Here is a 27,363-nt window from a genome sequence, read left to right as displayed (position 1 = left end):
GAGATAATAAAGATGGTGATATTAGAGTCATTCTAGTTGAGTAGTTGTGGATTTGAGAAATACTTGTGTTAAAGTTTGTGATTCCCATAGCATGCACGTATGGTGAACCGTTATGTGATGAAGTCGGAGCATGATTTATTTATTTATTGTCTTCCTTATGAGTGGCGGTCGGGGACGAGCGATGGTCTTTTCCTACCAATCTATCCCCGCGTAATACTTTGCTTTGATAACTTGTAGATTTTTGCAACAAGTATATGAGTTCTTTATGACTAATGTTGAGTCCATGGATTATACGCACTCTCTTCCTTCCACCATTGCTAGCCTCTCTAATACCGCGCACTTTTCGCCGGTATCATACACCCACCATATACCTTCCTCAAAACAGCCACCATACCTACCTATCATGGCATTTCCATAGCCATTCCGAGATATATTGCCATGCAACTTACCACCATTCCGTTTACTATGACACGCTCCATCATTGTCATATTGCCTCGCATGATCATGTAGTTGATATCGTATTGGTGGCAAAGCCACCGTTCATAATTCTTTCATACATGTCACTCTTGATTCATTGCATATCCGGGTACACCGCCGGAGGCATTCACATAGAGTCATATTTTGTTCTAAGTATTGAATTGTAATTGTTGAGTTGTAAGTAAATAAAAGTGTGATGATCATCATTTTTAGAGCATTGTCCCAAGTGAGGAAAGGATGATGGAGACTATGATTCCCCCACAAGTCGGGATGAGACTCCAGACGAAAAAAAAGAGGCCATAAAAAAGGAGAAAAGGCCCAAATAAAACAAATGAGAGAAAAAGAGAGAAGGGACAATGTTACTATCCTTTTACCACACTTGTGCTTCAAAGTCGCACCATGATCTTCATGAATAGAGAGTCTCCTATGATATCACTTTCATATACTAGTGGGAATTTTTCATTATAGAACTTGGCTTGTATATTCCAATGATGGGCTTCCTCAAAATGCCCTAGGTCTTCGTGAGCAAGCGAGTTGGATGCACACCCACTTAGTTTCTTTTGTTGAGCTTTCATACACTTATAGCTCTAGTGCATCCGTTGCATGGCAATCCCTACTCACTCACATTGATATCTATTGATGGGCATCTCCATAGCCTGTTGATACGCCTAGTTGATGTGAGACTATCTTCTCCCTTTTTGTCTTCTCCACAACCACCATTCTATTCCACATATAGTGTTATGTCCATGGCTCACGCTCATGTATTGCGTGCAGATTGGAGAAGTTTAAGAACACCAAAAGTATGAAACAATTGATTGGCTTGTCATCGGGGTTGTGCATGATTAAATACTTTGTGTGATGAAGATAGAGCATAGCCAGACTATATGATTTTGTAGGGATAACTTTCTTTGGCCATGTTATTTTGAGAAGACATAATTGCTTAGTTAGTATGCTTGAAGTATCATTATTTTTATGTCAATATTAAACTTTTGTCTTGAATCTTTCGGATCTGAACATTCATACCACAATTAAGAGAATTACATTGAAATTATGCCAAGTAGCATTCCGCATCAAAAATTCTGTTTTTATCATTTACCTACTCGAGGACGAGCAGGAATTAAGCTTGGGGATGCTTGATACGTCTCCAACGTATCTATAATTTTTGATTGCTTCATGCTATATTATATTTTGTTTTGGATGTTTAACAGGCTTTATTATACACTTTTATATTATTTTTGGGACTAACCTATTAACCGGAGGCCCAGCCCAGAATTGTTGTTTTTACCTATTTCAGAGTTTCGCAGAAAAAGAATATAAAACGGAGTCCAAACGGAATGAAACCTTCGGGAACATGATTTCTGGAACGAACATGATCCAGAGGACTTGGACCCAACATCAAGAAAGCAACCAGGAGGGCACGAGGTAGGGGGGCGCGCCCTCCACCCTCGTGGGGCCCACGTTCCTCCACCGACGTACTTCTTCCTCCTATATATACCTACGTACCCCCAAACCAACAGAAGCATCTACGAAAACCTAATTCCACCGCCGCAACCTTCTGTACCCGTGAGATCCCATCTTGGGGCCTTTTCCGGCGTCCTGCCGGAGGGGGCATTGATCACGGAGGGCTTCTACATCAACACCATAGCCTCTCCGATGATGTGTGAGTAGTTTACCTCCGACCTTCGGGTCCATAGTTATTAGCTAGATGGCTTCTTCTCTCTCTTTGGATCTCAATACAAAGTTCTCCACGATTCTCGTGGAGATGTATTTGATGTAATCTTCTTTTGCGGTGTGTTTGTTGAGACCGATGAATTGTGGGTTTATGATCAAGTTTATCTATGAACAATATTTGAATCTTCTCTGAATTCTTTTATGTATGATTGGTTATCTTTGCAAGTCTCTTCGAATTATCAGTTTGGTTTGGCCTACTAGATTGATCTTTCCTGCAATGGGAGAAGTGCTTAGCTTTGGGTTCAATCTTGCGGTGTCCTTTCCCAGTGACAGTAGGGGCAGCAAGGCACGTATTGTATTGTTGCCATCGAGGATAACAAGATGGGGTTTATATCATATTGCATGAGTTTATCCCTCTACATCATGTCATCTTACTTAAAGCGTTACTCTGTTCTTTTGAACTTAATACTCTAGATGCATGCTGGATAGCGGTCGATGTGTGGAGTAATAGTAGTAGATGCGGGCAGGAGTCGGTCTACTTGTCGCGGACGTGATGCCTATATACATGATCATACCTAGATATTCTCATAACTATGCTCAATTCTATCAATTGCTCAACAGTAATTTGTTCACCCACCGTAATACTTATGCTCTTGAGAGAAGCCACTAGTGAAACCTATGGCCCCCGGGTCTATTTTCCATCATATTAATCTCCCGACAACAAGCTATTTCTGGCGCCGTTTATTTTGCTTTATTTACTTTTAGTCTTTGTCATAAAAATACCAAAAATATTATCTTATCATATCTATCAGATCTCACTTTCGTAAGTGACCGTGAAGGGATTGACAACCCCTTTATTGCGTTGGTTGCGAGGTTTATATTTGTTTGTGTAGGTGCGAGGGACTTGGGTGTGGCCTCCTACAGGATTGATACCTTGGTTCTCAAAAACTGAGGGAAATACTTACGCTACATTACTGCATCACCCTTTCCTCTTCAAGGGAAAACCAACGCAGTGCTCAAGAGGTAGCAATAGGCATTCAAGATTAGTAAAAAAATTCTTATAAGTGTGTTGAATACTATGAGAAGTTTGATGCTTGATAATTGTTTTGAGATATAAAGATGGTGATATTAAAGTCATGCTAGTTGAGTAGTTGTGGATTTGAGAAATACTTGTGTTAAATTTGTCATTCACGTAGCATGCACGTATGGTGAACCGTTATGTGATGAAGTCGGAGCATGATTTATTTACTTATTGTCTTCCTTATGAGTGGCGGTCGGGGCCGAGCGATGGTCTTTTCCTACCAATCTATCCCCCTAGGAGCATGCGCGTAATACTTTTCTTTGATAACTTGTAGACTTTTGCAATAAGTATATGAGTTCTTTATGACTAATGTTGAGTCCATGGATTATACGCACTCTCTTCCTTCCACCATTGCTAGCCTCTAATACCGCGCACTTTTCGCCGGTATCATACGCTCACCATATACCTTCCTCAAAACCGCCACCATACCTAGCTATCATGGCATTTCCATAGCCATTCCGAGATATATTGCCATGCAACTTACCACCGTTCCCTTTACTATGACACGCTCCATCATTGTCATATTGCCTCGCATGATCATGTAGTTGACATAGTATTTCTGGAAAAGCCACCGTTCATAATTCTTTCATACATGTCACTCTTGATTCTTTGCATTTCCCGGTACACCGCCGGAGGCATTCTCATAGGGTCATATTTTGTTCTGAGTATTGAGTTGTAATTGTTGAGTTGTAAGTAAATAAAAGTGTGATGATCACCATTTTTAGAGCATTGTCCCAAGGGAGGAAAGGATGATGGAGACTATGATTTCCCCACAAGTCGGGATGAGACTCCAGACAAAAAAAGAGGCCATAAAAAAAAGAGATAAGGCCCAAATAAAAAAATGAGAGAAAAAGAGAGAAGGGACAATGTTACTATCCTTTTACCACACTTGTGCTTCAAAGTAGCACCATGATCTTCATGAATAGAGAGTCTCCTATGATATCACTTTCATATACTAAATTTTTCATTATAGAAATTGGCTTGTATATTCCAATGATGGGTTTCCTCAAAATGCCCTAGGTCTTCGTGAGCAAGCGAGTTGGATGCACACCCACTTAGTTTCTTTTGTTGAGCTTTCATATACTTATAGCTCTAGTGCATCCGTTGCATGGCAATCCCTACTCACTCACATTGATATCTATTGATGGGCATCTCCATAGCCCGTTGATACGCCTAGTTGATGTGAGACTATCTTCTCCCTTTTTGTCTTCTCCACAACCACCATTCTATTCCACATATAGTGCTATGTCCATGGCTCACGCTCATGTATTGCGTGAAGATTGAAAAAGTTTGAGAACACCAAAAGTATGAAACAGTTTCTTGGCTTGTGATCGGGGTTGTGCATGATTTAAATACTTTGTGTGGTGAAGATAGAGCATAGCCAGACTATATGATTTTGTAGGGATAACTTTCTTTGGCCATGTTATTTTGAGAAGACATAATTGCTTAGTTAGTATGCTTGAAGTATTATTATTTTTATGTCAATATTAAACTTTTGTCTTGAATCTTTCGGATCTGAACATTCATACCACAATTAAGAGAATTACATTGAAATTATGCCAAGTAGCATTCCGCATCAAAAATTCTATTTTTATCATTTACCTACTCGAGGACGAGCAGGAATTAAGCTTGGGGATGCTTGATACGTCTCCAACGTATCTATAATTTTTTATTACTTCATGCTATATTATATTCTGTTTTGGATGTTTAACGGGCTTTATTATGCACTTCTATATTATTTTTGGGACTAACCTATTAACCGGAGGCCTAGCCCAGAATTGTTGTTTTTTGCCTATTTCAGTGTTTCACGGAAAAAGAATATCAAACGGAGTCCAAACGGAATGAAACCTTCATAAACGTGATTTTTGGAACGAACGTGATCCAGAGGACTTGGACCCTACATCAAGAAAGCAACCAGGAGGGCACGAGGTAGGGGGGGTGCGCCTACCCCCCTGGGCGCGCCCTCCACCCTCGTGGGGCCCATGTTGCTCCATCAACGTACTTCTTCCTCCTTTATTGCGTTGGTTGCGAGGTTTATATTTGTTTGTGTAGGTGCGAGGGACTTGGGCGTGGCCTCCTACTGGATTGATACCTCGGTTCTAAAAAACTGAGGGAAATACTTATGCTACTTTACTGCATCACCCTTTCCTCTTCAAGGGAAAACCAACGCAGTGCTCAAGAGGTAGCAAGAAGGATTTTTAGAAAATAGTCTTGATAACCCACAAGTATAGGGGATCGCAACAGTTTTCGATGGTAGATTATTCAACCCAAATTTATTGATTCGACACAAGGGGAGCCAAAGAATAATCTCAAGTATTAGCAGCTGAGTTGTCAATTCAACCACACCTGGATAACTTAGTATCTGCAGCAATGTATTTAGTAGCAAAGTAGTATGGAAGTAACGGTAACGGCAGCAAAAGTAATATTTTTGGGTTTTGTAGTGATTGTAACAATAGCAACGGAAAAGTAAATAAGCAAAGAACAATATGTGAAAAGCTCGTAGGCAATGGATCGGTGATGGAGAATTATGCCAGATGCGGTTCATCATGTAACAATCATAACATAGGGTGACACGGAACTAGGTCCAATTCATCAATGTAATGTAGGCATGTATTCCGAATATAGTCATACATGCTTATGGAAAAGAACTTGCATCACATCTTTTGTCCTACCCTCCCGTGGCAGTGGGGTCCTAGCGGAAACTAAGGGATATTAAGGCCTCCTTTTAATAGAGTACCGGACCAAAGCAGTAACACGTAGTGAATACATGAACTCCTCAAACTACGGTCATCACCGGGAGTGGTCCCGATTATTGTCACTTCGGGGTTGCCGGATCATAACACATAGTAGGTGACCATAGACTCGCAAGATAGGATCAAGAACTTACATATATTCATGAAAACATAATAGGTTCAGATCTGAAATCATGGCACTCGGGCCCTAGTGACAAGCATTAAGCATAGCAAAGTCATAGCAACATCAATCTCAGAACATAGTGGATACTAGGGATCAAACCCTAACAAAACTAACTCGATTACATGATAAATCTCATCCAACCCATCACCGTCTAGCAAGCCTACGATGGAATTACTCACGCACGGTGGTGAGCATCATGAAATTGGTGATGGAGGATGGTTGATGATGACGATGGCGACGGATTCCCCTCTCCGGAGCCCCGAACGGACTCCAGATCAGCCCTCCCGAGAGAGATTAGGGCTTGGCGGTGGCTCCGTATCGTAAAACGCAATGAATCTTTCTCTCTGATTTTTTCTCCCCGAACACGAATATATGGAGTTGGAGTTGAGGTCGGTGGAGCTCCAGGGGGCCCACGAGGCAGGGGGCGCACCCGGGGGGCAGGCACGCCCCCACCCTCGTGGAAAGGGTGTGAGCCCCTGGCCTTGATTCTTTCGCCAGTATTTTTTATTATTTCCAAAAATAATCTCCGTGAAGTTTCAGGTCATTCCGAGAACTTTTGTTTCTGCACATAAATAACACCATGGCAATTCTGCTGAAAACAGCGTCAGTCCGGGTTAGTTCCATTCAAATCATGCAAGTTAGAGTCCAAAACAAGGGCAAACGTGTTTGGAAAAGTAGATACGATGGAGACGTATCAACTCCCCCAAGCTTAAACCTTTGCTTGTCCTCAGGCAATTCAGTTGATAAACTGAAAGTGATAAAGAAAAACTTTTACAAACTCTGTTTGCTCTTGTTGTTGTAAATATGTAAAGCCAGCATTCAAGTGTTCAGCAAAGATTATGAACTAAACATATTCACAATATCATTTAGGTCTCATGTTTACTCATGTCAATGGCATAATCAACTAGCGAGCAATAATAATAAATCTCGGATGACAACACTTTCTCAAAACAATCATGATATGATATAACAAGATGGTATCTCGCTAGCCCTTTCTAAGACCGCAAAACATAAATGCAGAGCACCTTTAAAGATCAAGGACTGACTAAACATTGTAATTCATGGTAAAAGAGATCCAGTCATAGTCATACCCAATATAAATTAACAGTAATGAATGCAAATGACAGCAGTGCTCTCCAGCTGGTGCTTTTTAATAAGAGGGTGATGACTCAACATAAAAGTAAATAGATAGGCCCTTCGCAGAGGGAAGCAGGGATTTGTAGAGGTGCCAGAGCTTGATTTTAAAGCAGAGATAAATAATATTTTGAGCGGCATACTTTCATTGTCAACATAACAACCGAGAGATGGCGATATCTTCCATGCTACACACATTATAGGCGGTTCCCAAACAGAATGGTAAAGTTTATACTCCCCCTCCACCAACAAGCATCAATCCATGGCTTGCTCGAAACAACGAGTGCCTCCAACTAACAACAGTCCCAGGGGGAGTTTTGTTTGCAATTATTTTGATTTAATTTGCATAAAGCATGGGACTGGGCATCCCAGTGACCAGCCATTTTCTCGTGAGTGAGGAGCGGAGTCCACTCCTCTTGAGAATAACCCGCCTAGCATGGAAGATACGGACAACCCTAGTTGACACATGAGCTATTCAAGCATACAAAACAGAATTTCATTTGAAGGTTTAGAGTTTGGCACATACAAATTTACTTGGAACGGCAGGTAGATACCGCATATAGGAAGGTATAGTGGACTCATATGGAATAACTTTGGGGTTTAAGGGATTTGATGCACAAGTAGTATTCCCGCTTAGTACAAGTGAAGGCTAGAAAAAGACTGGGGAGCGACCAACTAGAGAGCGACAACAGTCATGAACATGCATTAAAATTAATAAACATTGAGTGCAAGCATGAGTCGGATATAATCCACCATGAACATAAATATCATGAAGGCTATGTTGATTTTGTTTCAACTACATGCGTGAACATGTGCCAAGTCAAGTCACTCGAATCATTCAAAGGAGGATACCACCCTATCATACCACATCACAACCATTTTAATAGCATGTTGGCACGCAAGGTAAACCATTATAAACTCCTAGCTAATTAAGCATGGCATAAGCAACTATAATCTCTAATTGTCATTGCAAACATGTTTATTCATAATAGGCTGAATCTGGAACGATGAACTAATCATATTACAAAAACAAGAGAGGTCGAGTTCATACCAGCTTCTCTCATCTCAATCAGTCCATCATATATCGTCATAATTGCCTTTCACTTGCACGACCGAACAATGTGAATAATAATAATAGTGCACGTGCATTGGACTAAGCTGGAATCTGCAAACATTCAATAAACAGGAGAAGACAAGGCAATATGGGCTCTTGGTTAAATCAACAATAATGCATATAAGAGCCACTTCAACAATTTAATCATGGTCTTCTCCTATCGACCCCCAAAGAAAGGAAAATAAATAAAACTATCTACACGGGAAAGCTCCCAACAAGCAAAAGAAGAACGGGAAATCTTTTTGGGTTTTCTCTTTAATTATTACTACTACAGCATGGAAAGTAAACTAGCTAAAAGCTACTGCTAATTTTTTTTGTTTTTCTTAAGGTTTATTAAACACACAAGAAGAAAGCAAGAAAAATAAAATAAACTAGCATGGATATTACAGTGAAAAAGTATGAGCACCGACATCTAGCAATGAGTGTGCGAACATAAATGTAATGTCGGTGAGAAATACGTACTCCCCCAAGCTTAGGCTTTTGGCCTAAGTTGGTCTATTGCCACAGATGGCCTAGCGGATATCCAAAGTTGTATTTGGGGCCGTACTGAGATGCAGCAGTCATTGCATCGTGGGCTGCAGCCTGGAGGCGAGCTATCTCAGCCCTCCTCTTATACTCTTCCGCCTCCTCTCTGGTTAGAAGCAGGGAGAGCGACGTGATAGGTGCGTCGTCTGTCAAAGATTAGTCGGTACTGGAGGAACTGATCGTTCCTCTCAACAAAATGATGACGAACCATAGCCTCATAATCCAAATAAGCAGGAGGCAACTCAATATCATCCTCACGTATGGCTACACCAAGAAAATTAGCTATACGGGTTGCATAAATTCCACCAAAGAAATCTCCATTAAATCTTTTATGATGCAACCTACGTGCAACAATGGCTCCCAAATAATAATGTTTATCTCCTAACATAGCATTCCTGAGAATACTGAGGTCAGGGACACACATGTGACATGCTTCATCCTTACCATTTATACACCTACCTATGAAGAGAGCAAAATAATGTATAGCAGGAAAATGAATGCTCCCCATGGTAGCTTGTGCTATGTCTCTAGATTCCCCCATAGTTATACTAGCAAGAAAATCTCTAAATTCAGATTTGCGAGGTTCACTAGCACTACCCCATTGTGGAAGTTTGCAAGCAGTGGTAAAATCCTCTAAGTCCATAGTATAAGAATTTTCATAAAGATCAAACATGACAGTTTGAGAATTGCGTGAAGATGAAAATTCAAACCTCCTCACAAAGGAACTAGTGAGATAGTGGTACTGGCGGCACTTTTCTGCCTCGAAGCTCACAAGATCAGCATTACGCAAATATGCGTTAAATTCTTCCTTAATTCCAGCTTGATCCACGAAGTCCTCTGAACGCCATTCACAAGGCCACACGGGAGCGTCCCTTGGTGGCTCATCATCAGCATCGCGCATTGCAAGCCTGGGTCCTTGCTTCCTTGAAGAACCACCTTGGTACATTTTCCTAAACATATTTCCTCCTCTGAAAAATTTCTGAAATTTTTAGTAACTTCAAATAAAAGTGAACCAAGCTCAACAAAATTGATAGCAACTACTCCTACAAGTGCCTAGAGCCTATATCATGCATTAGAACTACTTGGAACCATATAAATTTGACATGCAAGCTCAAGAACATGGTCACCTAGGCAGCGCAAATTTGCAATGAATAAAGCACTAGAACAAAAACTAATTGGACCAATGGAGGAGTCACATACCAAGGAACAATCCCCCAAAGCAGTTTTGTGAGAGGTGCTTTGAGCAAGGAGATCGAAAATCGTAGCAAAATGAGCTAGAACTCGTGCTTGAGCTGGTTGGTGATTTTTTTGGGAGGAAGAAGGAGTGTGTGGGTGCAGGAATAAGTGGAGGGGAGCCACCATGGGCCCACGAGGCAGGGGCGCGCCCTGGACCCTCGTGGCCAGATGCCAGCTCCCCTGATGTGTTCTCTGTGCCAGATATTCTCAAATATTCCAGAAAAAAATCATATTTCAATTTCGGGACATTTGGAGAACTTTTATTTTCGTGGTATTTTTTATTGCATGGATAATTCAGAAAACTGACAGAAAATACTATTTTTACTTTATTCATTCTAAATAACAGAAAGTAAAATGAGGGTACAGAAGGTTGTGCTTTCTAACTTCATCCATCTCATGCTCATCAAAAGGAATCCACTAACAAGGTTGATCAGGTCTTGTTAACAAACTCATTCCGAATAACATGGAACCGGAGAAATTTCGAATAACACTATGTTACCTCAACAGGGATATGCACATCCCCAATAATAAGAATATCATATCTACTTTTGACAGTAGGAAGAGGAAATTCAAAACCTCCAAAAAATAATCGATGGAACTTTTCCAATAGAGTTGATACTATGAACTTGAGGTTGTTTCCTCGAAAAGTGTATCGTATGCTCATTACCATTAACGTGAAAAGTGACATTGCCTTTGTTGCAATCAATAACAGCCCCTGCAGTATTCAAAAAGGGTCTTCCAAGAATAATAGACATACTATCGTCCTCGAGAATATCAAGAATAACAAAGTCCGTTAAAATAGTAATGTTTGCAACCACAACATGCACATCCTCACAAATACCGACAGGTATAGCAGTTGGTTTATCAGCCATTTGCAAAGATATTTCAGTAGGTGTCAACTTATTCAAATCAAGTCTACGATATAAAGAGAGAGGCATAACACTAACACCAGCTCCAAGATCACATAAAGCAGTTTTAACATAGTTTCTTTTAATGGAGCATGGTATAGTTCGTACTCCTGGATCTCCTAGTTTCTTAGGTATTCCACCTTTAAAAGTATAATTAGCAAGCATGGTGGAAATTTCAGCTTTCGGTATCTTTATTTTATTAGTAACAATTTCTTTCATGTACTTAGCATAAGGATTCATTTTGAGCATATCAGTTAATCGCATACGCATAAAGATAGGTCTAATCATTTCAGCAAAGCGCTAAAAATCCTCATCATCCTTTTTCTTGGATGGTTTGGGAGGAAAAGGCATGGGTTTCTGAACCCATGGTTCTCTTTCTTTACCGTGCTTCCTAGCAACAAAGTCTCTTTTATCAAAACGTTGATTCTTTGATTGTGGGTTATCAAGATAAACAGCAGGTTCAGTTTCTACATCATTATCATTGCTAGGTTGAGCATCAACATGAACATTATCATTGGCATTATCACTAGGTTCATGTTCATTACCAGATTGTGTTTCAGCATCAGAAATAGAAATATCATTTGGATTCTCAGGTGGTTCAGCAATAGGTTCACTAGAAGCATGCAAAGTCCTATCATTTTTCTTTTTCTTCTTTTTAGAGGGACTAGGTGCATCTAAATTATTTCTCTGAGAATCTTGCTCGATTCTCTTAGGATGGCCTTCAGGATACAAAGGTTCCTGAGTCATTTTACTAGTTCTAGTAGCCACTCTAACAGCATAATCATTATTCTTACTATTCAATTCATTGAGCAAATCATTCTGAGCTTTAAGTACTTGTTCTACTTGAGTGGTAACCATAGAAGCATGTTTACTAATGAGTTTAAGTTCACCTTTAACTCTAGACATATAATCACCCAAGTGTTCAATCATATAAGCATTGTGTTTTAATTGTCTACCAACATAAGCATTAAAATCTTCTTGCTTAACCATAAAGTTATCAAACTCATCCAAACATTGGCTATCAAACTTAGTAGGAGGGATTTCAGCTTTATCATATCTATAGAGAGAATTTACCTTTACTACCTGTGTCGGGTTATCAAGACCATGTGTTTCTTCAATAGGTGATGAATTAAGACCATATATTTCTTCAACAGGCGGTAAGTTAAGACCATGTATTTCTTCAATAGGAGGTAAATTCTTAACATCTTCAGCTTTAATACCTTTTTCTTTCATAGATTTCTTTGCCTCTTGCATACCTTCGGGACTGAGAAATAGAACACCCCTTTTCTTCGGAGTTGGTTTAGGAGTTGGCTCAGGAAGTGTCCAATTATTTTCATTAGTCAACATATTATTCAATAGAATTTCAGCTTCATCTGGTGTTCTTTCCCTGAAAACAGAACCAGCACAACTATCCAGGTGGTCTCTGGAAGCATCGGTTAGTCCATTATAAAATATATCAAGTATTTCATTTTTCTGAAGAGGATGATCAGGCAAAGCATTAAGTAATTGGAGAAGCCTCCCCCAAGCTTGTGGGAGACTCTCTTCTTTAATTTGCACAAAATTATATATATCCCTTAAAGCAGCTTGTTTCTTATGAGCAGGGAAATATTTAGCAGAGAAGTAATAAATCATATCCTGGGGACTACGCACACAACCAGGATCAAGAGAATTAAACCATATCTTAGCATCACCCTTTGATGAGAACGGAAATATTTTAAGGATATAAAAGTAGTGAGTTCTCTCATCATTAGTGAACAGGGTGGCTATATCATTTAATTTAGTAAGATGTGCCACAACAGTTTCAGATTCATAGCCATAAAAAGGATCAGACTCAATCAAAGTAATTATATCAGGATCGGTAGATAATTCATAATCCTTATCAGTAACGAAGATAGGTGAAGTAGCATAAGCAGGATCATATTTCATTCTAGCATTCAGAGTTTTTTGTTTCAGCTTAGCTAATAATTTCTTAAGATCACTTCTATCATTGCAAGCAAGAAAGTTTCTTTTAGTTTCTTCATCCATAACATAGCCCTCAGGCACAATAGGCAATTCATATTTATTGGGAGAGCCTTCATCATCACTTTCATCAATATTATCAGTTTCAATAATTTCATTCTCTCTAGCCCTAGCAAGTTGTTCATCAAGAAATTCACCAAGTGGCATAGTAGTATCAAGCATAGAAGTAGTTTCATCATAAGTATCATGCATAGCAGAAGTGGCATTATCAATAGCATGCGACATATCAGAATTAATAGCAGAAGCTGGTTTAGTGTCGCAAGCTTACTCAAAACAGAAGGTGAATGTAGTGCAGAGCTAGATGGCAGTTCCTTACCTCCCCTCGTAGTTGAGGGATAAATTTTTGTTTTCTCATCTTTCAAGTTCCTCATAGTGACCAGCGGATATAAATCCCAAGTGACTCAAAGAATAGAGCTATGCTCCCCGGCAACGGTGCCAGAAAATAGTCTTGATAACCCACAAGTATAGGGGATCGCAACAGTTTTCGAGGGTAGAGTATTGAACCCAAATTTATTGATTCGACACAAGGGGAGCCAAAGAATATTCTCAAGTATTAGCAGCTGAGTTGTCAATTCAACCACACCTGGATAACTTAGTATCTGCAGCAAAGTATTTAGTAGCAAAGTAGTATGGAAGTAATGGTAACGGTAGCAAAAGTAATATTTTTGCGGTTTGTAGTGATTGTAACAATAGCAACGGAAAAGTAAATAAGCAAAGAACAATATGTGAAAAGCTCGTAGGCATTGGATCGGTGATGGAGAATTATGCCGGATGCGGTTCATCATGTAACACTCATAACATAGGGTGACACAGAACTAGCTCCAATTCATCAATGTAATGTAGGCATGTATTCCGAATATAGTCATACGTGCTTATGGAAAAGAACTTGCATGACATCTTTTGTCCTACCCTCCCGTGGCAGTGGGGTCCTAGCGGAAACTAAGGGATATTAAGGCCTCCTTTTAATAGAGTACCGTACCAAAGCATTAACACATAGTGAATACATGAACTCCTTAAACTACGGTCGTCACCGGGAGTGGTCCCGATTATTGTCACTTCGGGGTTGCCGGATCATAACACATAGTAGGTGACTATAGACTTGCAAGATAGGATCAAGAACTCACATATATTCATGAAAACATAATAGGTTCAGATCTGAAATCATGGCACTCGGGCCCTAGTGATAAGCATTAAGCATAGCAAAGTCATAGCAACATCAATCTCAGAACATAGTGGATACTAGGGATCAAACCCTAACAAAACTAACTTGATTACATGATAAATCTCATCCAACCCATCACCGTCCAGCAAGCCTACGATGGAATTACTCACGCACGGCGGTGAGCATCATGAAATTGGTGATGGAGGATGGTTGATGATGACGATGGCGACGGATTCCCCTCTCCGGAGCCCCGAACGGACTCTAGATCAGCCCTCCCGAGAGAGTTTAGGGCTTGGCGGCGGCTCCGTATCGTAAAACGCGAATCTCTCTCTCTGATTTTTTTTCTCCCCGAACATGAATATATGGAGTTGGAGTTGAGGTCGGTGGAGCTCCTGGGGCCCACGAGGCAGGGGGCGCGCCCCCCACCCTCGTGGAAAGGGTGTGGGCCCCTGGCCTTGATTCTTTCGCCAGTATTTCATATTATTTCCAAAAATAATCTCCGTGAAGTTTCAGGTCATTCCGAGAACTTCTGTTTCTGCACATAAATAACACCATGGCAATTCTGCTGAAAACAGCGTCAGTCCGGGTTAGTTCCATTCAAATCATGCAAGTTAGAGTCCAAAACAAGGGCAAATGTGTTTGGAAAAGTAGATACGACGGAGACGTATCAGGCATTAAGGCTGAGCCCGCCGCGGAGACGCCACTCGGCCAGCGCACCTGCAGCGCCGAAATCGTCATCAACGAGGGCGGTCGGCGTGCTACCTCCTCGGCTCCTCCGCCTTTCGTCAAGCTGAAGACGGAGCCGGGGCTCGCTGCCGTCAAGCTGGAGCCGGGGCTCCCCGTCGTGAAGATGGAGCCCGTCAAGGAGGAGGCGCTCGACGACGAAGCGGCCCTCAAATGGGCGCGCGACGACTGGGTGCAGACGGAGAGGGAGCGCCAGTGCGCCACCTTCGCGTGATTCGAAGCTCGTCACCATGGCCGGGACGAGGGAGGCATAGTCGTCCTCGACGACAGCAACGACGATGACGATGCGCCGCCACCGCCTGTCCGCCATGGAGACGCCGGGCAGGGGTCCAGCAGGGGCGGCCACGCCATCAAGAAGGAGAAGGCCGAGGACGACGACGACGAGGACGGCGGCGACGTCGGCGACTTTGCCGCGCTGATCGATTTCTTCGCCCCGTAGATTACTTTTTTAAAATAATTTATGTAAAACACTGAACAAGTTGAATATGAATATCAAGTTTGCCGAATTTTAGCCGAACTTTGCCGAATTCAGATTTTTTAAAATAAAAAAACGCGTCTGGGGTGAGCGGCTGGGAACCCGCTCGCCCCCGCGCCGATTTTAGCGCCGGCTCGCCCCCAGGGGGCGCGTAAAACCACCGCCTGGGGGGGCAACGGCTGGAGATGCTCTAACACAAATATTCTTACTAAAGCATAATTACTCACCAACATGACTCACATATTACTATCTTCATATCTCAAAACTATTACAAGGAATCAAGTTTGTAATATCCAATGATCTTCATGAAGTTTTTATTATATCCCCCTTGGATATCTATCACTTTGGGACTAATTTCATATATTACCATTGCTAATAACAAGCTCTCAAATAAATTTAAGTGAAGAACATGAGCATAAATAATTTTTCATCTCTCAAAATAATATAAGTGAAGTGTGAGAGAATTTCTTCAAAAATTTACTAACTCTCAAATTGATCTAAGTGAAGCATGAGAGTATTTCTTCAAAAATTAAAGCACCACCATGCTCAGAAAGATATAAGTGAAGCACTAGAGCAATTCCATAGCTCAAAAAATTTAAGTGAAGCACACAGAGCAATTCTAACAAATCATAGCATCATTATGGCTCTCTCAAATAGGTGTGTCCATCAAGGATGATTGTGACAAACTAAAAGGCAAAACAAGCAAATACTCATATAATACAAGACACTCCGAGCAAAAGTCATGATATGTGACGAATAATATAGCTCCAAGTAAAATTACCAATGGTCGTTAGAAGAAAGAGGGGATGCCTTTCGGGGCATCCCCAAGCTTAGTTGCTTGGTTCTCCTTGAATATTACCTTGGGGTGCCATGGGCATCCCCAAGCTTAGGCTGTTTTCACTCCTTATTCCTTCATCCATCGTGATCTCACCCAAAACTTGAAAACTCCAATCAGACAAAACTTAACAAAACCTTCGTGAGATCCGTTAGTATAATAAAGCAAATCACCACTTTAAGTATTGTTGCAAACCCATTCATATTTTATTATTGCATTATACCTATTGTATTCTAACTTTACCATGTCTTATACCCTTCGATACAATCCATATATATTCATCAAAATAAGCACAAAATGCAATGAAAAGAGAATCTGCCAAAAACAGAATAGTTTGTAGTAATCTGGACTTTGACCATACTTCTATAACTCTTAAAATTCTGAAAAATTAGTAAACCATAGGCAATTTGTATATCAATCTTGTGTAAATAATTCAGAATTTGATCACGCTTATGTGATTTTTAACAATTTTGCTACTGGGCGCAAAATTTTCTATTTTCCAACAAGATCAAATCAACTATCACCCAACATGATCCTAAAGGATTTACTTGGCACAAAAACTAATTAAAACATAAAAAACACAACCATAATAGTAGCATAATTGTGTGAACACACAAAAACATAAAGAAAAAGGGAAAAATATTCATTGGGTTGCCTCCCAACAAGCGCTATCGTTTTATGCCCCTAGCTAGGCATAATGCATAGATTCAAGTGTTGTCATATTTCTTCTTATTTTCCATAGATGTGTTTTTGTCATGAGGTTTTTCAAATACAACTTGAAACACATTATCCATAGAAATTTTAGCATTATCAAGTTGCCCACCTGCAAATCCCCTTTGATTACCGGCTACGATCCAAGAATATTGTTGATTAACATCATTGAAAACTTGTTGGATCATATCCAAAACGGAGACTTCCTTTTTAAGGTTCTCATCAAATATGCAATCATTGCCAAGCAAATGTCTTAATACATAATCATTATTGTAAAGGAACTCATCTATTATCGGTTTTTCACGGTTCATACCATAAAAATCAAAGATCTCCCTAGCTTTCCACACTATGTGATGAAATTCATTCATAAGGACAAGGGTGGCTATCTTTTTAGCTCTAGGATCTTTTATAACAGGTAGCTCATAAAACAATCTTTGCCAGGTAGGATGAGTACGGATAAATCTATTCTCAAGTTTCAGAACTAGTGCTGAAATGGCTTCCTCATAAGTTTGAGTTCTTTTAAGTATAGGAGCATCATCACAAGTCATAGTTTCAACACAATTGAAGAATTCTTGGATGTCACTTTTTCCTATAATATTCCCTTGTCCCAAAACAAAAGTTGTAGCATCGAGATTACCAGAACGTCCAATTTTAGGAGTTCTGTCATCATCTATTTCTGCCATACCAAAATCACTCATCATGATAGGTTCAAAGCAAGCAAAGAACCAAACAAGGAAAGGTAAACAAAAAATATTTTTGTATTTTTGCAAAAATGTTTTAGAAGTGGGGGAGATGAAAACGAGAGGCAAATGGCAAATAAAGTAAATTGCAAGGAGATTAGATTTGTGATTTGGTACCTGATAGATGTGGATGATATCTCCCCCACAACGATGCCAAAAATTCTTCATGATTGCTTGTATCTGCGTTGGTATTTCCTCGAAGAGGAGAGGATGATGATGTCGGTGTCAAATCCGACATATCTCATAGTAGGGGTCCTAAGCTAGGTGTCTTGGAGCGATGGTAACATGGACACAAATTTTACCCAGGTCCGGGCCCTCTTGATGGAGGTAAAACCCTACGTCATGCTTTTGATTGTATTGATATAGGTGTAGTACTGGGTACATGTATCTACCACGAGATTGTTCTAATGAATATCCAATGATCCATTTACTAGCCTGGCCTCGGTTTATATAATGTACCAGAGGCCTAGGGTTTAGAAGGGTCCTCGTCTTGGGTGCCAAGTTTTGTGGAGTCTTCCTTGTATTCGTCAAGGGCTGCCCGAAGTGGCCCATTAATGAACCGCCATGGGGGTCCTCGGCCTAATCTACCTGGTCGGGAGATGACCTGGTGAGTACCCCCTAATCCAGGACACCATCAGTAGCCCCCTAAACTGGTCTTCAAGTTGGCGACGCTCCTCGATTTTTCTGAACTGTTCTTCATCTTCGGTCGTCGGCCTTGAAAAGTGGTTCAACAAATTTCCCCATCTTCGATCTTGAAGATTGCCGAGTTAAATCCGAAGAGTTCACACGTTCGGCATCCGAGGAGCCCTTTAAGTCTTTGGCCTTTACCAATGCCTTGTTATTTTTATGCCACACCTTGGGTTTGAAGTGTTTCCCGTGCGGCGGTGTCTTCTCGCGTCCGAGCTCCAATGCCGGACTACATCCAAGATCCAACGCCGGACTGCAGTCGAGTTATCTTTTTACAGCCAAGCTCCAACGCCGGACTGCATCCGAGCTCCTACACCGGACTGTATCCGAGGTGTCATAGATCACCTTGGCTCGAAAAAGTAGAAGGAGTTTAGCCGAGCTTAATGCCGGAAATGCCCTATATGGATCTAGCCACTTGCATCCGAGCTTAATGTCGGACTGCTTCCGAGGTGGTGCACCACCTCGGCTGTGGGCTGATTGTTTGCGGATTTTATTTTTGATTGGTGCAATTTATTTGCTGACGAGATGTATAGCTAGTAGCCCTCAAGGTGTGTGTCGGCCTAAAATCCGAGATGCATCCGAAGGAAAATATGAAACTGCTAATCTTAGTAGCCCCTGAGACTCAGGTCGATTTGCAAAATTGACCTGAGGATCAACTCCTAGCTCGGCAGCATATGTAGGAATAGAACGCAATGTAATATATTAGAGGAGATAGTGATCAGCGGACGGGCCCTTGAGAGAGGGTCTTGAAAAATCGTCGTAATATGTTAGCTTGATGCTGGATAAGTCCCAGATGGTACCTATTGTTATCCGAAGACACGTTTGCCCATAGCTCGGTCAAGCCGAACACTGGGCACTTTCAATTTTTTGCATTGAATAGGCAATGGAGTAGTCCCCGAGCCACTGGTCGGGTGGCAACACCAGATCAGGGAATTGATGTGCCCCTTTAATATTTGTTAAGTGCGAAGCCCAGTAGCCCCCGAGCATTAATGTGCGCACGAGTGGCCGAATTAAGGATTGATATCCGTTTGACAGAAAAAAAATTGTGCTTAACACAAACTTCTCGGAAAGAGAATAAAGATCTCCTAAAGGAGCTAGAGCTAGAGAAAGCTAGGCTCGCCAAGGTCGGCCCCAAGGGCCTTAATAAATAGGAAATTAATGGGGAATTATGAGAGCAATATGCCAGCTGCTCGGTTGTCTCAGCGAGATTTTGCCCTTGACTCTTTGAAAGATGGGCTGCAGTAAATTGACTTACTCGCAATTTATGTGTAATGATTCTATGTACCCAAGTACTTTACATCATTAATACTCAGATCCGCATTGTACAAAACTTTGTTGACCGACCGTCGGCTTCAACCTCCTCGACTAGTAGCAGGGAGTGTTTGTCCCACTTTATAAAGCCTTTATGAGGGCAAAGATTTACGGCAAACAAGGCAATCCGGCCATGTTTTATAACCAAAGTTACACAGAGAGATATGTTATACTACTTTTTAACGTAAGAAACATCTTTTGGGAAAAATAGTTCCTTTATAAGTTCCTTTTCCCAGGCTATCATGTTGACCATGATCGTGAAACCTCAACTCTGATCAATGTGGGAGGAAAATAGTGAGGATTTAGTTCAGGGAACTCTGTGGTCTTAATGAACTGAAATTTTCACTTCTGTTGTTGCCGACCAATTATATTCTTAAGATAGCTAGCTTTGTTTTTTTAGGGAAAGGAACTTTCATTAATCAAACTGGGTGATTACAATCAGATATTACAATGCTAGCTATCTCAACAGGTGCGTTACGAAGCCAACATGCAGTTTGTTGTTGCGAACGACCCATACCCTGCAAGGGTGTGGCTGGCCGCATTTGCATGTCGACTAATCTTAGCTAGACTTATGTTCCTTTTGTGAGTCAGCATCCTTCTGATCTCACTAATACGATGTGTATACCTGGATTTATCGATGCCACTCGCACGGATCATCTGCAACATTTCATCGCAGTCTGTCTCCACAATCAACGGAAGCTCTGTCCAATGAAGAGCAAGTTGCAAGCCCCGCCAACTCAGCTTCAAGGGCGTCGCTGCAGAAGAACAACACACGGGTTGCAGCAAAGATGATCGCACCCTCCTGATCACGCAGAATCATGCCGGCCCCGGCCGTATCATCGTCCTTGACAAAGGCCCCATTAACATTCAGCTTCGCATGTCCACTAGAAGGGGGCTTCCCACCATGGCTTTGCTATGATTTCATGTGATTCTGAAAGGTTGTTCCCAGAAAGATCAAGAACCTGTTTGCGTTTCACCAAGTCTACTTCTGGATATTGCTTGATTGCGACGAGAGAATTAATATAGCTGGTCAAGAACCGGCGCGACGCTTCAATCGGAACTGGAGGTTTATGGTGTGTAATCTCATTCTGCGCGTACCAAATCCTCCACATAATCATCAATGAGGCGAGCTTCTGTGTCTTCGTAAGTTTTCCAAGCAGACGGAATATCCAATCCGGCTCGGTGTCATGTAACATTTCCTATGTAGGGAGTTCCCAAGTTTCACGCATAGCTTGCCAAAGGCCTATAGCATGGGGGCATCGAATAAGGGCATGGTGCGTATTCTCCTCCTCCATACCACACAACATACATGTGTTGTCCTCTTCCATGTGACGATACTTCTTAGTGGCCTGTGTAGCAAGAGAGTCCCTGGCAGCTTTCCAAGCAAATTAACGGACCTGTGCAGGAGCATTGTTCTTCCATATCAGATCCCACACAGGTCTCCTACCATCAGGTCTAGCGCTGCATGATGTACCATGCGTATACATCTGTTCCTGTAGTCCAAGGTAGTGTGCACTTCAGACAGAGAAGCATCCTCTCTTATCTGGGTGCCAAGCTATAAAATCAGACTCCAGTCTATTAGACGCCCTGATCTGCAAAATGCAATCTATGTCTGGATGTAGGAAGTACTCATGCACAAGATTTTTGTTCCATGTTCCGTCAGAGTTGAGGAGCTCCGCAACCCAATGAAGCCGGCACCGTCGCTTTGGAGTAATAGGCCTGCGCGACTGATCTTGAGGTATCCAGGGATCCCTCCATATGTGCGCCTTCGAACCATCACCAATACGCCAAATAACTCCCTTTTTTAGTAATTCCAACCCATACTCGATGAAAGGATCGATATAGTTGACTAGAGGGGGGTGAATAGGCAACTAACAATTTTTAGCTTTTCTTTACCAAATTAAACTTTGCATCAAAGTAGGTTGTCTAGATATGCAACTAGGTGGGCAACCTATATGATGCAACAACAACAACAAGCTCACAAGCAAGCAAGGTATATAACACAAATAAGCTTGCACAAGTAAAGGGATAAAATAACCAAGAGTGGAGCCGGTGAAGACAAGGATGTGTTACCGAAGTTCCTTCCTTTTGAGGGGAAGTACGTCTCCGTTGGAGCGGTGTGGAGGCACAATGCTCCCCAAGAAGCCACTAGGGCCACCGTATTCTCCTCACGCCCTCACACAATGCGAGATGCCGTGATTCCACTATTGGTGCCCTTGGAGGCGGCAACCGGACCTTTACAAACAAGGTTGGGGCTCTCTCCACAACTTAATTGGAGGCTCCCAACGAAACCGCGGAGCTTCACCACAATGGAATGTGGCTCCGAGGTGACCTCAACCGTCTAGGGAGCTCAAACACCCAAGAGTAACAAAATCCACACAAGAAAGTATGGGGGAAGCAAATATCCTTTGGTGGAATAGTAGATCTAGGTCTCCTCCTTCAATCCCTAGCAAATCAGCAAGTTTGAGTGGCTAGAGAGAGAGATCGGCCAAGAGAGCTTGAGTAGCATTAATGGTGGAGTGAGAGAGGTAAGAGGTAAATGTGGTAGGTGGAAGAAGCACCCTTATATAGCAACCCTAAAAATCCAACCGTTACTGCGTTTTCTGTACTGCAGCGGTACAACCGCTCCTTGTCCCGGTACAACCGGGACTCACAGTTTGCGTGCAGAACCCTACCAGGCGGTACAACCGGGCGACTAGGCGGTAGTACCGGTTTATGAGAACAACCGGACCAACCTCCCAGCCACCGCTCAACCACCGCATAGAAACAGTAGGGAGTCACCCCTGAGTGTGGTAGTCGAGCGGTACAAGACCGGTGCAACTGCTTGGCCTTGAGCGCTTGGGCGGATAAGTCCTGAGCGGTAGAACCGCTCAGGGCACCGGTGGTACCGGTACGACCGGACCAACCGGGCCACCACCGCCCGAGTACCGCATCAAAACAGAAGTCTGACCGGTACTTGGGCGGTACTTGGCCGGAACAACCGCCGTAGTCTTTGCTGAGCAAGGTGGCGGTACAACCGCCCGGAAGCAGCGGTACAACTGCTCGATCAAGACTGGCAAGCGCCAAGAACCAGCGGTACAACCGCTCCATAGAGCGGTACAACTGCTGGGAAGCCACAACAAGCAGTAGGATAAGAAGGGAAGAGCTCTCTCTCACAACTAAGGAAGCAAAGAGAGGGGTGAGGAAGTGTACGTGAAAAGATTCCCCCAACTCTTTCCAATGTGGATTCCCTCTTGATAGTACGGGTTCCCTACGACCAAAGAGATAAAAAACGTAGAAAACTCCGTCTTCGATCTTTTCCTTTCAGAGAGAATAGCTAACCGATGTAGGCCTAAATATCGAAAAACCTGAAACACTTAGCACAAGATTAGACCAACAAAGGGTTGTCATCATCATCCAAAACACAAAGTAGGGAAATGCCCTTACAATCTCCCCCTTTTTGGTGGATGATGACAACAACACGATTTGCAAGAGGGAAGTCTAGAAAATGTAGATGGGACTCCCCCTAGATGTGTGCCCCAAATTGAGAAGGCTATTTGAGAGCACACATTAGGGACGAGACTCCCCCTAGATTTTATAGACTCGCCACTCCTACTAGACAAGCGAAAGTAAGCAATAAGGCCATAATATGAAGGTAAGGACTACAACGAATAAAGCAACAATATCATCGATAATAACGATAGGTAGATAGATAAGCGCATGTCTTACACCATGCAAGATGAGATAAGCAACAAGGTTCACAAGACAAAGTTCAACACCACGCACGAAAGAAAAACACAAACCCAAGCGAGGCAAAAACCCATGCAAATCCCGAGACCTATAGAACTCTCTCCCCCTTTGGCATCAAGACACCAAAAAGGAAAAGAGCGAAGCTAGCGCCCCAAAGCTCAGTCGTCCTTGTCTGACTCCTCGGTAGCATCTGGATCCTCATCATCAGCAGACTCGTCATCATCGTCGTGATCGGATTCGTCCAAGATATCATCAGCTGTAGCAAAGGAGGTGGAAGGCTAGCGAGGGACCTCATCATCAGACCATGTACTGTGTGCAGAGATCCATCGCTCCTCCGGTGTGATGCTCTTCTCAGAACCACTCTGGATGGGCATGTTGAGATGCTTCATCATTGCAATCTGACGACGCTGGGCATGCTTCTCATTGACATGGGCCTCATACATCCTCTTCTAGATGTCAGACTGGAGGCAGAAAGTCTTCTTCACCTTGGCAGTGAGCTTGTCCACCCAAGAGGGCTTGGCCCCTGGCTCCATCTCAAAGTCCTCATCGTCCGAGGTGGCATAGACATCCTCAGGAGCATTAGCAGGGAAGCGAGGCTCAGCGTGCTTCTTCTTCTTGAGTAGCTTGACCTCATGAATAGTGAGATTATCGGGAGAAGTGAGAGCCTCTCCAGGACGGCGAACCTCCCAAACTGAGTTGAGAAAGCACATGACAAATGGAGCATAAATGGGGACCTTCCTGTAGATGACCATGTTGAACATCTCGTGCCACAGCCAGTTGGACACATCAAACGTTTCCCCAGAGCCCACCTTGGTCTTCATTGCAACCATCAAGTCAAGAAGATAGACATGGATTTCATCTTGATTCCCCACCTTGGGCAGAAGCACATTGTGAAACACGCGATGCATGATGTCATAGACCTTCACCAAATCCTTAGATTGTCCAATAATACCACGGTCCCGAATGTACAGAGGGGCAAGCTTCTCCTTAGGCATGGACTCAGGATGGTCATGAGGATGAATGCCACCCCTTCCTTCCAGACCGGTATCATCATACCCAATAGCATTGCAAAAAGCCCTCCAGGGAACTTGAAAGAGCTCATCACGACACATGAAAGTGAGAGTGCGCGCGTCATCTTCTCCAAAGTGAACAGTGGCATAGAACTGATGGACGAGTTGAACATCAAAGTCACAATTGACTGACATGAGGTTGACAAGATCAAACTCCTCACAGAGAGCCAAGGCCTCACCAAAATACTCCAAGTTGTTCCTCCAATGGTCAAGATCGATGGTCCACTGCTTGGCATACCTGTTCTTGTTGTGCTCAAAGAGTTCATGAACAATCCGCACTTGCATCTCATTGCAGAACTGAATGGTGGTCCAACGAGGAGCAATGGGAACCTCATAAGGATTCTTCGAGCGGAAGGCTTCCCAATCCTTGGCTTTCCAACGGTGCAAAGGCAAAACCACACGTTGCTTGGCAGCGGCAGACTTTTCACGGCGAGTGGGCTTGGTGGGAATCACAACCTCTTCTTCGTCATCAGACGCAACCGGGCGCAAGGTCCTTCGTGCCCTCTTCTTGGTCTTGCGAGGAGCAGAGCGAGAACTAGAGCCACCTGTACACACACACGAGGAGAACACAAGAAACCCAGCAAAGATGAGAGGATTGCACACACAAGCAGAAGAAAAGATAGATTGCACAAACATAGAAGACATAACAGGGCTACGTGGTGCAGATATCCCGGTTGAACCGGGTCTCCTACCGGTAGTACCGCTCCAGCGGTTGTACCGCCCGTAGAGGCGGTAGAACCGCTGATCAGTGACACTACCAGTAGGAAATAGATCTAACCGCGAAATATGAATCACACTAACCATATTCTAATCTCTAAGAAGTGCAAATCTAAGCAGGATGCAAAAGGATCTCTTCCACCCAATAGTTTATGCAATAAACGCGGAATACCAAGAAATGCCCTAGGAGAAGGGAAGGAACCCTAGAACAAGGAACGATGGACAAGGGGCATTACCAGCATCCATGGGAAGAAATCGGGAAGGAGGAGGCCTCCTTGGAGAGAATCCACGGAGACCCCATGGATCCGAAGCGCGAGAAGCACTCCCGGGCAGAGGCAATGGCGACCGGCGGCTAGGGCACAAGATGGAAGGGCCGGGGATGAGGGGAAAAGATAAACTCCCTTCAGCCCCGACGGATATATATGCCCAAAGTTGCGCGGCGGTTGTACCGCTCAGGGGAGCAGTTGTGCTGCCTGGTACGAGCCTGTGGTTGCGGGCGGTACTTCCGTCGCCAAGAGGCAGCGGTAGTACCGCCGTAACCAGCCTGTAGTACCGGCCAGACGGGCACCCTAGTGGTTGAGCGGTGGAACCGCTCAAGCACCGCTGGGAAACCGCCTGGGGCGGGACAGCCCGAGTGCACCAGCGGCAGAACCGCCCGTGACACCGGTTGTACCGCCCGGTCACCATCACCTAAGCCAAGATCAAGTGTGTGCAATTGGACTAGATGGTTCAAGGAAAGGGAAGGCTTGGGTTAGAGAAGACACTGGAATAAAGTGTGAGGGTCTCCAAGAGCCTAAAAGGAAAACACGAAAGAAAACCACACTTGGAGACCCCAACAACTAGAGCCTAAGAAACAAACTAAGGCAAGGACAAGAAGGACAAACACAAAGCAAAAACTCTTCCAAGGGGGTCGGTGGCCGTAGCCACCTATGTATGAGTCAATTGGTATGGCACCGCGAAGAATTATCCTTGGGCCCATGACCAAAACTCGTCTTTAAAGCACAAGTACCATCAACAATGGCTAATGTGAAAGAGTTGATCAATTTATGCATAATGGGGGGAGGGAGAGTTCATTGAGAGAACAACACTCCCCCTATGTCCATGCCTACATCTAAACAAGATAACAAGTTGAGTATGGTGGGGTGTGCAAGGGTTCAAGCAACATTGCTCAAATCAATGATATTTAGCTCATGCCTTAACTCACGAAATCTTGCTTCATCTAAGGGCTTCGTGAAAATATCTGCAAGGTTATCATGAGTGTTGACGTAGTTGAGCTCGATTTCCCCTCGCCTAATGTGATCCCAGATGAAGTGATACCGAATCTCAATATGCTTCGTCTTGAAGTGTTGCACCGGGTTGAGAGAAATCTTGATGGCACTTTCATTGTCACACCAAAGAGGCACTTTGTCACAAATGACACCGTAATCCTTTAAAGTTTGCCTCATCCATAGAAGTTGTGCACAACAACTATCGGCCGCCACATACTCCACTTCGGTGGACGAGAGAGACACACAACTTTGCTTCTTAGAAGACCAACTTACCAAAGAGCAACCAAGGAATTGGCACCCTCCGGAAGTGGACTTCCTATCCACTTTGTCTCCCGCCCAATCCGAGTCCGAATAACCTACAAGCTTGAAGTTTGCTCCTCTTGGGTACCATAAGCCAAAGTTTGGGGTATGAGCCAAATATCGAAAGATTCGCTTGACTGCCACAAAGTGGCTTTCCTTAGGTGCGGCTTGAAACCATGCACAAATTCCCACACTCAACATGATATCCGGTCTAGATGCACAAAGGTAAAGCAAGGAGCCAATCATGGAGCGATATACCTTTTGATCCACCGCTTTACCATTGGGATCAATGTCAAGTTGGCACTTGGTGGGCATTGGAGTAGAAGCCGGCTTGACATCACTTAGCTTGAATCTCTTTAGCATGTCTTGAGTGTATTTGGCTTGGTTGATGAAGGTTCCTTCTCTTCTTTGTTTGACTTCGAATCCAAGGAAAAACTTCAACTCTCCCATCGAAGACATCTTGAACTTAGAGGTCATGAGAGCGGCAAATTCCTCATTGAAAGCTTTGTTAGGGGAACCAAAGATAATGTCAT

Source organism: Aegilops tauschii, chromosome 1 (genome assembly GCF_002575655.3).
Source record: "Aegilops tauschii subsp. strangulata cultivar AL8/78 chromosome 1, Aet v6.0, whole genome shotgun sequence".
Taxonomy (NCBI): Eukaryota; Viridiplantae; Streptophyta; class Magnoliopsida; order Poales; family Poaceae; genus Aegilops; species Aegilops tauschii.
Note: the sequence above shows the minus strand (reverse complement) of the source record.